Source organism: Numenius arquata, chromosome 6 (assembly GCF_964106895.1).
Source record: "Numenius arquata chromosome 6, bNumArq3.hap1.1, whole genome shotgun sequence".
Taxonomy (NCBI): Eukaryota; Metazoa; Chordata; class Aves; order Charadriiformes; family Scolopacidae; genus Numenius; species Numenius arquata.
The window spans coordinates 31,318,866-31,334,151 of record NC_133581.1 but is presented as its reverse complement, the minus strand read 5'-3'; positions in this window follow the sequence as shown (position 1 = coordinate 31,334,151).

Here is a 15,286-nt window from a genome sequence, read left to right as displayed (position 1 = left end):
GGCTAAACCTTAACTGCACTGAGGAGACCCACGGGGGACTTCAGTCCCTGCCTCAGCTATGTTATATGCAAATCTCTCTCCAGCCCTGTCTCAGACCCTGCCTCCTGGATGGGCCTCAGAGCTATGCCGTAGGATGCTGGTCTCCTGGATGAACCCTGTGGAGGTACATTGTAGCTTGTCTCCATCCTATCTTTGTTCCTGTCTCCTGGATGGACTTTGGATCCATGTAGTAGCTCTGTTTATAGCCCTGTCTCCATTTGCTCCTGGCTCCCTGTTTGGACACTGGATCTTGTTCTTCACTTTCCTGGACTGGGACTGTTAACAGACCCTGTTACCACCATCAAGCTCTGCCCACCGTGTTCAGACAGGACATGGCCATCCATCAGTGAGGGCACTGCCCAGGCTGGGGTCACCCTCAGATCCTGGCTTGCCTTTCCTTGGGGAGCAACCAGCCCTTGCTGCTCCCTGACAATTATTTTGCAACCCAAAACACTTTATGCTAGTCTTGACTTTCCTCCTCCCTTTATCCTACCCATAAGAAAACAGAATAGGATGAATAAAATGATAGTTTTTTGTTTCCTTTGTTAATAATGATGGGCAATACATATGAGATCATCTTACAACAGAGGGTTTTGCCTTCAGGTAAAGTATGTACCCTGTTTTTTAGACTAGGCACAAACCAAGGGGTCATAGAGACTGAACTAATTTGTACCCAGTACAACTGTGACTGAAACCCCAAAGATTAGAAAGACAAAAAGAAAGCTTTTTGTCTTCAGCCAGACAAGCGGGAGCTCAGCAGCACACAGGCACGTACAATTATTTCACTAGCTGTATGAGCTGTTGCTGCCTGCATAAAAAAAGAGCTCTTTAGTAACAAATCAGATAAATACACTCAGCTTTTGCAAAACAAATCCCTAAGACTAGCCTAACGCTACAGGCAGCCTTACACCATCTTTTACGGCTCAGTGTCCATGAAAAGATGTACGGCACGTTTCCCTTCCCTGTTACAAGAGCTCCCCTTAGTGCCAAATATTGAATAACAGCTTTAGCTGCACAAGACATCTGCGGTGGGTCCAGTCTTCCAGATTCTGGTACGCAAGAGCTGGTTGGTCCATAAACTCAGAGTGCATTTGAGCATATGTACTACGTGCTGGAGTGAAAAACGCAATTCCGAAATACTCAGATGGAAATGCGTGTAACCTATTCCAGTTTTACAACTGCAGGAAGTGAAAACCAGAGGCAGATCGCTTAGCAAGAAAAAACACTCTACTATCTGTTCTCAGTCCACTGGTCTCAGGCTCTGGGAAACTGCTTTGTCTTTTAACATTTTCGATTTTATCAGATTTATTCCAGGAAAGGTTTTGCTACAAGAATACATAGTTAGATCCACAAAGTTCTTGAGCAAGTTAATGAAAACTGTAAATATTCATAAGACAGGCTTGAGAGGTGGGTCTGCGCTTAATTCATAGCCTGTTGAAATTAGCCTAATATGTTTCCCATTGTTTTGAATGGTACAGAAGACTCTCCAGCAAAACTGCAGGATATCTAGACTCTTCCAAGAGAGACTTCTGACTGCATTACCACTGCCAAAAATTCCCTTGAAAAACCAATGGTTTTCAGGGAAGAGCTGATATGGGAGAACTCACATTGTGTTTCTGTAAATAACTGGCTCCCTCCAACTAGAACCGGGAGTGCGGAAAGGCTCATGCTGCTGCAGAGGCCTTGGGCAAAATGCTGTCTGGCCCAACCAGCGCGGCTCCTGAAGCTCAGGAGAGCATGTGCTTCGCTGGGAACATTGCCGCTGTCTGAACAGGTTCAGCATGTGCTGTCACTGCTGCTTGTCACTAGGGGATGGGGGGAAAGGTTCAGTTCGTATCCATCGTTCTCTCAGAACTGGAAGCAACAGCACTGCCTTTTACCAAGAGTCCTTCAGGACTTAAATACAGCTGGCGGGATTTTGTGGAAAAGCACTGAGAAAAGGAGCTTGTGACATTCATTACATGCAGCTTAAAACATCCCTTCTGCTCTGTGCAGACTTTCATCTTGTGCTCACCTCCAGCATTACCGGATGCAGTATCTGCCATACCTGCCACAGAGTCAGGGCCATATTCAGAAAGTCTAATAATGCATCTGAAGGGATTGCATTCCACTGGCCACTTGGCTTTCAGAGGGCTCAGCCCATAGGGAACAGCATGCCTAAGGGCATAGCTGACAGACAACCCAGTCTAGACCCCACGGAGTAATACCAAAGAAGTTCTTTGTGGAATTCATATTTCTACAGCACTGAGGAAAGAAGCACTCATTTCTACTCTTGTGGTGTGAGAAGAATTTACTTTGGACTTCTGCCATAGCCAAAAATCATAGAATCATAGAATGGTTTGAGTTGGAAGGGACCTTAAAGATCATCAAGTTCCGACCCCCCTTCCATGGGCAGGGACACCTCCCACTAGAGCAGGTTGCTCAAAACCCCATCCAGCCTGGTCCTGAACCCCTCCAGGGATGGGGCATCCACAGCTTCTCTGGGCAGCCTGGGCCAGTGTCTCACCACCCTCACAGTAAAGAATTTCTTCCTAATATCTAATCTAAATCTCCCCTCTTTCAGTTTAAAACTGTTATCCCTTGTCCTATTGCTCCACTCCCTGATAGAGAGTCCCTCCCCACCTTTTCTGAAAGCTGCCTTTAAGTACTGAAAGACTGCTACTATGTTTCTTACTACTTAAAAAATGTTGACTAATTCTTCTTCAGAGCTAATTAACAACAAGAAGAGAAATTCTGTGTGTATCCAGAACACTTTGTAAAAGTTAAAAAAAAAATCCTGAGCAACCTATCTTCCGCCAATTCTTTATTTGCCTTGGCTGGCTGCTTCTGTTACTGTTTGTTTGCTTTTTTGCCACAAGGTCAAGCACCTACATGGTGACGTTTGTATCATTGTACCATGGATATTGCATCACCTGTGATAACAGAAGTCACTGACCTAGTCATAGAACAAATGGCAACATTCCCACTGACTTTGGTAGGCTGGGATTCATGTCTGTGAGGCTGACTTAGAAAGGCTTTCCTCTGTTTAAGGACCTGCAAGCTTCAGGTGTCTTTTTGCCTTGATGACATTCAGGGTACCTACTGAATTCAAGTATTTAAGAATTTGCGAAGATTGTGGCCAAAAAAGCACAGAAGTTACTCTCAGTTGACAGGCGAAGCTCTTGGTTTATAAAACAAGTTATGGTTTCCTGACTGGTCCAAGCCCACTTTCAAGTAGTGCCAAGAAGAAAAGCTTTCTTAGGAATATCGTCCTGTGGTGGTATTATCAACCATTCTGGTTTGGCTCACTGCTTCCTAAATATGAGGTAGGCCTCAGGAGGGAGATGTGCAAGTGTTAAAGACAGATAGAGCACAGAGTGCACAGTCCAACATAAGGAGGCAATTAGCTGAGACAAGGGGGAAAAAGAAACAATAGTAAGGGAGATGTGAGGGTGGCTGAACAATGGAACAAGTTGCCCAGAAAGGTTATGGACTCTGCATTGTTGGAGATCTTCAAAACCAAACTGGACAAGGTCCTGGGCAAACTGATCTAGCTGACACTGCTTGAGTAGACCAGTTTGACCAGATGTTCTCAAGAGGTCCCTACAAGCCTCAACTACTGCACAACAGAGAGAACAACTGGTCCCAGAGGCCAGGGCTGAGAAGTCATTAGCAAAGCCTGCTAAAATAAGGTCAGGAACCACTGTGGCAAAGAGATTATGACAGAAAGGTCTCAGATGTTCCCCATCAATGCTTCTGTGAATAGACTATTTCTGAAGGGACTACCAATGCAATCAAATTCCTTATATGTAACAGCCAACTCCGCATAAGAAGTGCTAGAGTTCCAGAGTTCACCCTGTCTTCCTTAGAAAGCATTAGGGAGGCATGGATACTGGAACTACCCCCACATTTTCTAATTTCTTCACACATAAGGGCACTCCCCTTCAGACTTTACCAATTGCATAGCTATGGGGAGCACTGTAGAAACAGCATACTGGTTCATGTTCGTATGTTTGTCCTTCCACCGTGGAGTATTCTAACTGATTAATGAAGGGGCATGCAGTAGGTAGCTGGGAGATCTGTTCCCATGAAAACCTGCAAAGTACTCCAGCTAACAAGGCTTGGGACACCTTAAATTGTAGATTAAAGAAAGCCTAACGCCCAAGGTGGCAGTTATTACAGCAAATTGTCCTCACATCTTCCATTAACCCAGTGTACGCTCATCACTGAGTCAAGGGAAGAGCATGTCCTCCTCATTAGTGTCACCTTTTCAAGAACTAGCATAATGCAACTCAAACACTGAGGAAAAATAGCCTTTTTTCCCCCCCTTGGTTCCATTTTAAAGCATCACTGCAGAAAGTGCTTTCCCTAAATGTCTCCCACCTTGTATGAATTTTCTTCTTTCTTCCCCCATCACAACCTCCTTGGCTCCAAAGATGCAACAAACCTTAGAGATCAAGAGTGGCCATTTGCCCCCAGCCTTTTTGTCCTTCTAATCAAAAAATGACTATAAAAAAATTTTAAATGTATTTGTTATGCCAGTTTTACACAATTACCTGGAGCTCAAGCTGTGGAGGGCTGATATAAGCTAGACAGAAGTGCAAGCAATTATGTACATGGACAGGAAGGGCCGCCATCCCAATGCCTTGAACCCATGGGTTTAACACTGGCTCTGCCCATTGAGAATACTGATTCACCCATGAGGATGCCAGCAGTTCAAGACTGCATAAATATATTTTGACTACATCCCATTGATCAAACATAGAAAGTTGGTGTCTCTTTGCAAGAAATCTTGCTGCCATGAGTACAATAACGGACAGAGTAACACCAAGTACCTTTTCCCTGACTGGGTGTGCTAGGTCTGCAGCAATTAGCACAAGAGACCATGAGCTGGGAGGTTTTGTATGGACCTGTTGGTCTAAGTCGGCCCACTCAGTTCTAAGCCCAAATTCATCTTGCAGTCAAGCTGCTTGGTTATGAGCTTCCTGAGCTCAGCACAGGCTCTGCCACTTCTGCCCCACAGTGCAGTTTGGCAGGACACCAGCCACCCACCAGACTCCTCCATCCCCTACTTACCAGGGCCTTCAAGGGATGTTGTATGGCCAATGGCAAGCAGACAAATTGGCGAGGCTCCTTCACAGAAGCCCTCTGTTATAACACAATATAAATCTTCATAGTCTAAACCTGCATAATCTGTAAGAAGGGTACTGGTGGGAAACAGCCAGGACAAAAGCCAAGCTCCATATCCCAACTGCTTTTCCTGCTCACTGAGCAGCGCTGGGGCAATTGAAGATGGTAAATCACAGAGACTAAAGGAAAGTGTAACTGTATGTTTGTGTTTGTAAGCAATTTTAGCTAATAACATGCATGTTCTTCCCCCTTGTAACAATCCCACTTAAATAACATACAATAAACATTAAGAGCTACCAGCATCAGTTGTTACATTTAAAAGGTAATTGTGAAACACTTTCACACAAGATGCAGGAAAGTGGGGAAGGAGTTATAGCTGCTGAAATACAAGCTGAGAGCAAGGTACGTGTACACACAGCTCCCCATGCCCATACTCATGCCTGCAACCACACAGACCTATGACCTCTCAGGATTCAGACCCCTGTCTCATCCTACAACTTCCCCATGGGCAGCAAGAGAATCTACATTACCTACCACATTGTGGTTTCACGTTGGCAGCCACACCAAGAGCCATCTCCCTGAGATGCTGCCCTCAGAGCCTGCCATTCCTCCCTTCCTCTCAGTGGCAGCCATGACACCTGCCTGTCCACCTTGCCAGAACCCGCTGTTTCACCTTCAGAAACCATGTAGCTGACTTCAGTTTTCCTGAAAGGCCTATCTGTGGAGAGATGTTGGTGTTAAACTACAGAAAGATCTGGTTTGTACAACTGGATCATGAGCATCTGTGTCAGGGTATTCCCCTCCAGGCAAAGAGAAGCCCACTTACAAAATGGTGCCTGGAAGTGAAGGGGAACGCTTCAGCAAGGTGGCCCTTGGCATCTAGCTAACATCAACTGAAAAGGACACAGCCAGTGTAGAATTTGAAAGCCTCAAAATATATACTTTCCCACAGTACCTTAGATTATGAACAGATTTGTCAATTCACTTCCAGCATAGAGTCATTTCTGGTTTGAATTCATGGTTCTTCAGCTGTGGCTGTGGGAGACAGCAGCGCCACACAGGGGAAGAGGCTGCTCCCAGGGGTGCAGAGATGGCTCTCCCCTACTCCTGGTAATCCAGCCCTGACATACAGCAGTAGCACAGTCACATATGCTGAGCTTAAAAGCAAACAAAAAGTACTCTACACAAAATAAATTTCAACATTTCTATTAATAAGGCTATTGACAGCATAATTTTTTTGCAAAATCTAAGCTCTTGGCCTAGATGAGGATGTTGGTTCCTCTTTATAGAACAATAAATTTTTACCTCTTTTACTCTTAAAAGTGCCACTAATGTTGCTAATGTGAGAGAGGATGGACAATGTCAGACCTGAAGAGAAATCCACTGGTGAAGAGATGTAGACACGCCTGACACAAATATTTCTGAACCAAGAGACACAGAAAAAACCTCACTGATTTCAACAGCACTTGGATCCAACATAGTAAGAATTGCTTGAAAGGGATTTGGGCCAAAACCGTATTAAAAAACCCTTCCCCAAACCAGAAAAATAATCCTACACAAACAACAAAACCACAACCACCCCTGCCCCATCTGACACATTCTGGGATATTCCTCTTCCTCCTGCAGAGCTGGGTACCTCCATGGAAAGCAGGTGATGGGACAGTACTGCAGCCACCCCCGGGAAGGTGAAATGGGGGCACAAACCACCCCATGGCAGGGCAACAGATGGGTGGAACAGCAAAGGCTTCTTTCTTTCTCTCCACCCTCAAGGCCTTATCCTTTGAATTCAAAGCCATTTCTGGGCACTCAGCATCACTGTGGATGCAGGTTGTGTGCAGCTCTCCGGTATGTTAATTTTTTCCAAGACTGAGATAAAGAAAAAGACATTTTCTTCAGAGTCCTCAGTTTCAGCATGCTTTGTCCATCCCTGCTGTACAGAAACACTACCTAGTAAGCACATTTCAAATTAAACTGCCACAAACTTGCCATTAATCTGAGTATTTCAACCAGGAAACGTCCTCTCATATTAAGTGTCAATAAGCAAATTTCAGAACAGACTAATTTTCAGATGTCCTCAAGCACTTTGTTTTACATCTGCTTTAGAAGGCACCGTGTCATCTGAACGTATACCAAGAATTGACACTTACTGATTTTCCATAGACTATTTCCTTCATACTCAAGGCTCTCCTAGTTCCAGGCACACATCCTGTCATTGATACGTATATGTGTGGTACATGGACTTCAGACTCTTTTGATCACCCACACCAGGTAACAAATCGAAAGCATGAAGGGAGGTAGGAAACCCAAGCAAACCATTATTCCTCCTCTCTGCCTATGTGTAAGCCTGGATATCTGAAGCCTACATCTGAACCTCCCCCTGGAACAGGTGAAGACAGTTGAGTACTGATCAATATTAATGCTACAGAACTGTTACACTCTTCGAAAAAGAAATTAACTTATTTGTTTGCTGACATGTCACTCTATTTCCCAAATAGTGAATACATTTTAAGACAACTCTTCAGGCTCTAGAAATCTCCCCTCATGTGAAGCCGTAATGCTTCCGTCATGAGCACTCATGCTTGCGGTGCCTGAGTGAAGGGCACCTTCCCGAGTGAAGGACGCCATGTGTGCTGTCTCAAAATCAGACTTTTTCAAAGACAAAATCCAGACTGCCATGGAGTCCTGTGTGAAAATGTTCCTGCTTAAAATGTCAAGGCATCCTTCCCCAGATTCCAGGACAGCTGGGAAAGCAGCCTCTCAGCACTCCTCTGAAAGCCACACGGGCTGCCTGTACAACAAAAGTTTCATCATCCTGTAACCTGTAAATATGATAGGAAATAAGAGGGACTGGGAATAAAAAACTGTCCACAAAGGGAAAAAAATTCTTTGCCCCATTCACCAGATCCTTTCACAAAGCTCCAGGAATGCTACTGAATCCTCAAAGGAAAAGGGAAGGGAGACTCAGGCCCAAAATGTGGCAGCAGCTCAGACCATACTGCTTATCTTGTCCTATACTGACATCTCACCACTTATGTCCGCAGGGTCAATGCCTATACTAGTGTCATGTTAGGCAGCAAAGGCCTCAGGGACAAATCTGTTGCCTGTCTCATTGACTCATTGCTATGGTATCTTCTTTGCTGATCCTGTGTGGCTAGTATGGGATCTCAATCTCCTTCAGAATCTGCAGGCCGGTCGTACTCTGCTACGGTAGGCACAAAAGACACCAGTAACATCACAGCTCGGCACAGCTCCTCTTGGAAGGATTATTTATTTTCTTCTCTGGGCTTCTAGGCCATAAAGAGAAACCACAGGCCAGCAGATTTCCCCCTGCTGAGCTCACTGTATTCCTGTTCCACACCAAGTCTACAGGCTCTTAACCTTCCTGTGGCCCAGGGAAGTGACAGTAGTCACTGCCTCTTCTCTAGGCTCGGTTTCCAAGCTCATGGTTTGCTCTGCAAAGCAGCTGGGCTCCAAAGCAAAGCTGCTCCACGTGTCACCACAGCAACTGCACCAGGGTGTGCAGGCTAGTGATGTCAAAATGCTTAGCTTCAGAAAGATGGCTGGAGGGGACCAGAAGGGCCCTTAATGTGCTGACGCAGGCCATAGGACAAAACATTACACTGCCCTGCTGGATTATTTAAAGCTCTCTGAGGTAGCAGCAAAGGACAGACCACTTCATGGCACGGAATTTCTAATGAGATCTCAAGCTGGTTTATGAATCTGAAAGCTCAGAGAGAGTTCACAGTAGCAGACATAAGCAAGCCTTGCTGTTGTTTTGAGAAATCTTTCTCCCAGAGATGTGCAGGACAGACACTAGAGCTCTGCAGACTTGCGAGGTTAATTTACTGCTTTTCTTCTCTGATGCAGCTGAGCGTGCAGGAACGGACACACTCCACAGCTTCAAGGCAAACATTAGCAATGTCTCTCTGAATCTGCTGCCTCCGCCAGGCTCTGCCTCATTTATAAATTGGGCAGTTCTTGTGTTAAATATCAGACAAATCACACAGCTCTTAGGCAAAGGAAAAGGAAAGGGCAGAAATGTGGTCGCTCCTACTAGAAGCCGACAAACTTACATTACAAAGGTTTGTAATGTAAGGCACATAAACTGGGAAATACATGAACATGTATCAAGACACATGCATAAATGAGTGTGAAACAAGCTTATAGTGAGCTCACATTCATACTGTTCAGCGTGAAAAAGAATGAGACACTTGAACAGTCTGTGTGTTACCACTTTTAAAATCCTGTCAAGCTGTCCTCACAAGAAGTTGAAACTCAGCTCCAAATACTTAGATTAGGAGACCTTCAAGGAAAGGAAAATTGTTTTGTTTCATATATGTGCGTGCATGTGCTTGTACAAACAGCATATTGTACAAAGGTCTGCTTTTCCAGAGCAGTTAAGTTTGGCCTCTTCCTCCTTCAATTCACTGTTCCTTTCTAATTACAAACACCAGTCATCAAACATGGGCAATGGGGGATAAATATGGATTTTTGTTTTTAATGCTAAGAAATTCAAGTCTAATTATTAGTAACTCCTACAGGGAGATAATGAAGCACAGTGGGAAAATGTACTCATATTTCAGAGACAGAAAAGAATATGCATATATCAAATAAAGGAAAAATCATTCACTACGGCATGCAAAGGTACCTTATCAATACCGTTTCCATTAAAACTGACTAACAGACTCATACGGTCAAGAGGCGTTATGCAAAAGAGGAAGCACACAAAGCCCCTATGTGTTAAGAAAAAATGTGACATTCTACATATTGCATGTCATAAGGAAATGATCTGTGTCTCTCATGAACCTCTCAGAACTCAAGGCATGGGGCTTCAAACCATTCTCTTTGTCCCTAACTTTACCCTATTTCTCCCCCACTTCCCTTATCCTGTTTGTCTTAGAGATTCTTTCAGGCTGTAAATGGTTTGAGACCAGGAATATAATGTTTGCCCTGTTCCTACAGTCTTCCTTACATACCTGCTGCTGGCCACTATTAGAGTCATCACCCTGCGCTGGGACAACCCGTTGTCTGATCTGGTGTAGACAGCCCTATGATCTAGAGGCAATTACATAGAAAGAAGGACACATATTGGAATCAGGGATGCTATAAGTAAAAGCACATGGAAAGTACAACTTCTTAAGCCTGCTTCACATTATGAACTGTATATCAAACACTGCTCAGTCTTTCAAACTGGGTATTAAGACATGCATAAAGACCATATCACGCAAGTCTGAAGTGCAGAACTCCATTTACCTGGTTTTATCTCCAAATACCCCACTTGCTGGAACTATGGTGTGTAGGAAAGCTGGTTTCATGCCAGCCTTGGACTTCCTCTACTATAGACTTCACGGGATCTGTTCAGCCTCCTCCTGTCTCTGGGGGACACTGCAAGAGCAGGATTTTCTTAGTTGAGAGAGCACCCTGTGAAGGTTCTTGCAGAGATGGCATAGAACTAGCTATGCACTCTTGTTCTTCCAGGGATATCCTTGCTTGGGCTGGGGGAATTATCTGAGAGGCTGTGTGGATTAAACTGCAATGGAAAGATTGTCTTCTGGACATCCTCCTACCAGCAGCCCTGAAACTCACCTTTCTCCTTGCCTACCTCTGCCTGTGTAGTGTGTGCAATTCCCCACACAGGTGAAATTAGTATAATGAGTATTTCTATTAAAAATATTGGAAATGTATTTTGCATAGTCTTCTAATGAATTTTAGCTGTTGGAAAAAAAGGGGGAAAATCCTATGTAGCCACAAGCCATTAACTAAAAATTATTAGCCAAAGAGAATTAGGAGGAGTTTGAAATGAAAAGCTAGTTAATCACAGTACCATTGCCTGTGTTTATATTTTGCTTTACACAATCAATTAACCCTTCTTTCTCGGTTACTTTATCTGGAAAATGTGGCAATATATTACTTAAAAGCAGGCTGGGATTCCAAATTAGGCTGTTGTTTATTGCATGAGTGCCACAACATGCTGTAAAAGTATTAGGAATGGTTATTATGTGAGAGAGAGGACCACTTAGAACATGGTTTCTTTGCTCTGAATTATCGCTTAACATCAAAGAGTCAGGACAACCTAGGCCCCATATTTATCAAGCACTCTGGCCCTGTTCTCAGTGGAATCCAGTGTGACACGAAACTTGTCAAACTGTTAGCAAGACGCCTTTCTTCTGCAGGATGCCTAAGAGGTCTGTGAGAAGTGCTGGAAGATTTCTGTGTGAAGGTAAGGTGACGTAGCTAAAGGAAGTCAGCTAAAAGAGCAACAAGACAATCAGTCAATGGAAAATGCACTCAAGTATATATAAACTTGTGTCACTGGCATAGTAACACAAGTGGAAGTTTGGAGATAGTCTGAGCTGGTTGTTGCTGTCTAGAGTGATAGACAAAACCATGGTGACTACAAAACTCTTGCATGACAGGCAAGTGAGTGGCAAGCTTGAGCCAGGGGTCAGAAAAGCACTTCAGAGGCCTATTTGTTACTGCCCCGCTCTGTCGGGCACAACCAGCTTTACCTCCCTGCCAGAAAAAACTACGATGAAAGTACCCTTCACTTGCTTTATAGAAAATCAGTTCATTGTAGTTAAAACTGCTCTTGGAAGTGATTTGATTAATCTGTCTGCCTTTGCACTGAAGTGGATGAGGAGCACTCCAAGACCCTGTTCTGCTAGTTCAGGCATCGGACCAGGAACCCTGCGGAGAAGGCCAGAGAGCAAACATCATCTTAATCCAGGACAGCTACTTTTGCAGTGACTGGCCAACAACTGGCTGCATCACCAACTTGTTATTTCCATGGCATGTATTTAAATGTGTCACTGTTATCCCATTACAAAGTTGTGTTCTCCGTCATGGAAGATAAGGTACATTGTTGTGTAATGTCATTCATTTAACCAATCCTGCTTTGTTCAGTGGGGCATCTCTAAGCTGGAAAGGTTCCCCATAAGCATTTGAAGAATCAAAGTCTAATACTGTTTTTTTTGTGTGCTCTCGCAAACAGGCTTTCTCAAAACCTCTTCTCTGACCAAGGTTTATGAAGCTAATCTAAGTTGTCTGTGCCTCTTCCTATACTGGAGACAATGTCCTATCCTACCTGTCCCACTTGATGGGTGAAGCAAAGCCTAAAGTTCTTTCTTAGTCTTCTGATTCAGGGTCAGTTTCTCACAAAAAATTTTAGTTTCTGAGGCCCTGTTCCACCAGAGGCACAGCTGTTAGCTCATCAGTAACACTGAAAGTCTTTCTGGCGGGCACTTCATGGCTTTTTTAAAGAACAAGCTCCATGACTTTTGACATGTTGGGTAAGAGGGGGTGGATGCAAAGGTAAACAATCAAACCACAGGAGCTGCCAAATCAAACCCAGGGATGCCTGGCAGGGAGGTGAGCGAGGCAGAACAACTGTTCTGGGGCAACACTCAGAGCAGAGAGGTCTCTCTTTGAGGCTTCAGCCTATCCGGAAGTAACGGGGTTTATCCTTCTTCATCCTAACACCCATCAGAAAAAAAGTCTGCTTCAGTACAAAACAGACTATGCTCAGAGCTGTCTGTTCTTACCATGGCAATAGGTTGTTTTTTCTCATCCTTTTGCCCTAATGTCCTGGGTTGAGGTCAAAATTGTACTGAAAGCATAAAACATTGATCGTTGCTGACAACTTTGAAAAAAATGTCACAATGTTTGTTTCCTTTGCCACTGTGTTTCTCTGAGATTTCCTATACGTAAACTTTTACATTTTTACTGCATTTGGGGGCTGGATTTAGCTGATAGGAACTGAGCAGAAGGGTCTGTTCAGCCATTTCTCATCACATAATCCCTGTTCTGTTCCCTTCCCATGCCATTTCCAGTATTTTGACCTCAGGATGACAATTAAGAATAAGTGTTAAAGAACATTTTCTTACATAAAGGCATGACACACACAACTTCTGAGTAACAATCTCAGCTTTAGTATCTGACTGCCACATAAGACAAGTTAGAAATACAAAAGAACTTCCTGCTATGACAAAAGGACGTTAGTTAATCTGATTTTCTGGCATAAGTGTATAAAATTTAGGAGTCTGTCCCTTCCCAAAAATGAGAATTTGGCTTAAAAATAATTAAACAATAAATTCAGTTGTTTAGGGTTATTTTTATTTCCTTTCCCACTTTTTAGACTCTACAGTAAATTCAAATAATTTTCAAAGCTTTATCTGTCATCACGAGACAGCTTTTTTCAGGAGCCAGGGCATTAGGAAAAGCAGCAAGCGAGGTTAATGCTCACACACACATGCAAATCATGCGAATTAGCAACTCTGGGAAGGAATCTACAGCTCCTGATGGCAATAGCTTCTTCTGCTTGCTCTGCAAATAAGGTCACCTGAATATTTTAAGTAAGGTGGCTTTCTTCATTTTCTTTTCCTGCCTGATATTTTTACACTACAATCCCGAGCGTCAAATCTTTTTTTTGACAAAAGTTGGTTTTGTGAGCTTATCCTGTCCTTAACTGAAGGAGTCTGTCTTTTGCATATTTTTTTTTTAAACCCCAGAGGTTTTTCCTCCCCCCCAAGAGTTCATTCAGGCCTCAGATAAAGGCAACAGAAGAAACAAATAAGACACAGAATTTTAAACAGCCTAGAAAAATCCCTTCACTCAGTTAATTGTGTAATCTCAGTTTTGATTGTATAATACCGCAAGTGCCTGTTGGAGCATTCCAGGAAATACAGGGAATACATAATGAAAGAAGTTCTTTCCAGCTTTTTCTACTTAGCATAGAAAAGCCCTAAAAGGCAAAGTTTTCTGTCTTTTCCAATTCACTTCTGAAGAGAAATTTCTGACCTTTAATCCTACAATTACAACACATCGTTAACTTAAGGTAGTTTAATCACTCAAGGTAACAAGCTCTCCCCTCAATAGAAAAGAAAGCAGAAAAAAAGCAGCAAAGATGTCACTTGTAAGGCTATGAAAGCAAAAACAAAGAAGAAAAGCCTTATCCTCAGGAAAGTTTTGACCTACACATGCTTTATATTCCCCTCGTAGAATACCAGAGAAGCAACTGTAAAGCTTCTGAAGGGCTTATATATTTCCGTCCTCCTAGATTTGTGCTCTAGGTGGAAGCTGCAAGGCCTGCACTTCTCCCTTCTCAAAATCTGACAGTTCCCCCAAAATCCCTTTGTGAATCAATTACATTATGAGGTAGCAGGATTGAACGCTTTCTCAGCAAACTCTTTTGGAATAGGCGCTTCATTTTTCCAAACCTACGCATTCTATGTAAAGCAAAAATCTTGCGTGAAAGCACTTCACACAGGCCTTTTAAGTCTCAAATTCTCAGCAGGAACACCGCTTTTTCAGCATCCAGCCCCTGTTCTCCACAGCTCGTTAATCTGCAGTGAGGTTATCCTGCTTCTTTGCTGTACTGCCACCACACGTGACAGATGTTGCTAGGCCCCAGAACAGTAAGAGGAGTATTGCTCTCCTGCAGGCACAGGAACGTGCTACCGCTCCCCAGCAGCAACCCAATGCTGTGGGTCCATCCCGTCACTCATCCCCATTTGCCAGTTCCCCATCCCTGACCTTTCTATCACCGGTTTCTTGAGTCGTGGGCCTGTTTAACCACATGCTAGATATGAGCAAGGAACACTGAGGAGTTCTTTAACTTCTCTGGGTCATGGCATTATCTTGCCTGAGCAAGTCTGCCTCACTGACATTCAACTACTTTTCCCACCTCCAGCTCTGGCTGGACCCTAATCACTTATTTGATGTATGTGTGAGAAGAATACTGAAAGGTGGCTCCCTCCACAAGGTCTGTGCTGGCCTGCACAGTAAGAAAAAGCTTTGGTTAATAGTAGCACATGTGGAGGACTGCATGGGTCCAAGCAGCTGCCCAACAGGAATCTACACCTTCATCAGCCCTAACGGGATTACTTACTTACTTCAAGTACATCCCTTCAAGGCGACCATTAGGAATCCAATTCTCAGCCTTGATGACTCCTACGACCTTTAGGCCAAAATCTTGCCCTCTTCTTCACTGCCCTTTTTCCACGCTGGCTAGCCAGTGGTTTGGTGACTTTGCGTTGGATAAACGCCTTGAAATCCTAAAGGATAAGAATTACTCATAGCACAACCTCTCAAGAGTACCAAAGCACTCAGGGCATGAAACACGGGGATTACTCTTACACAG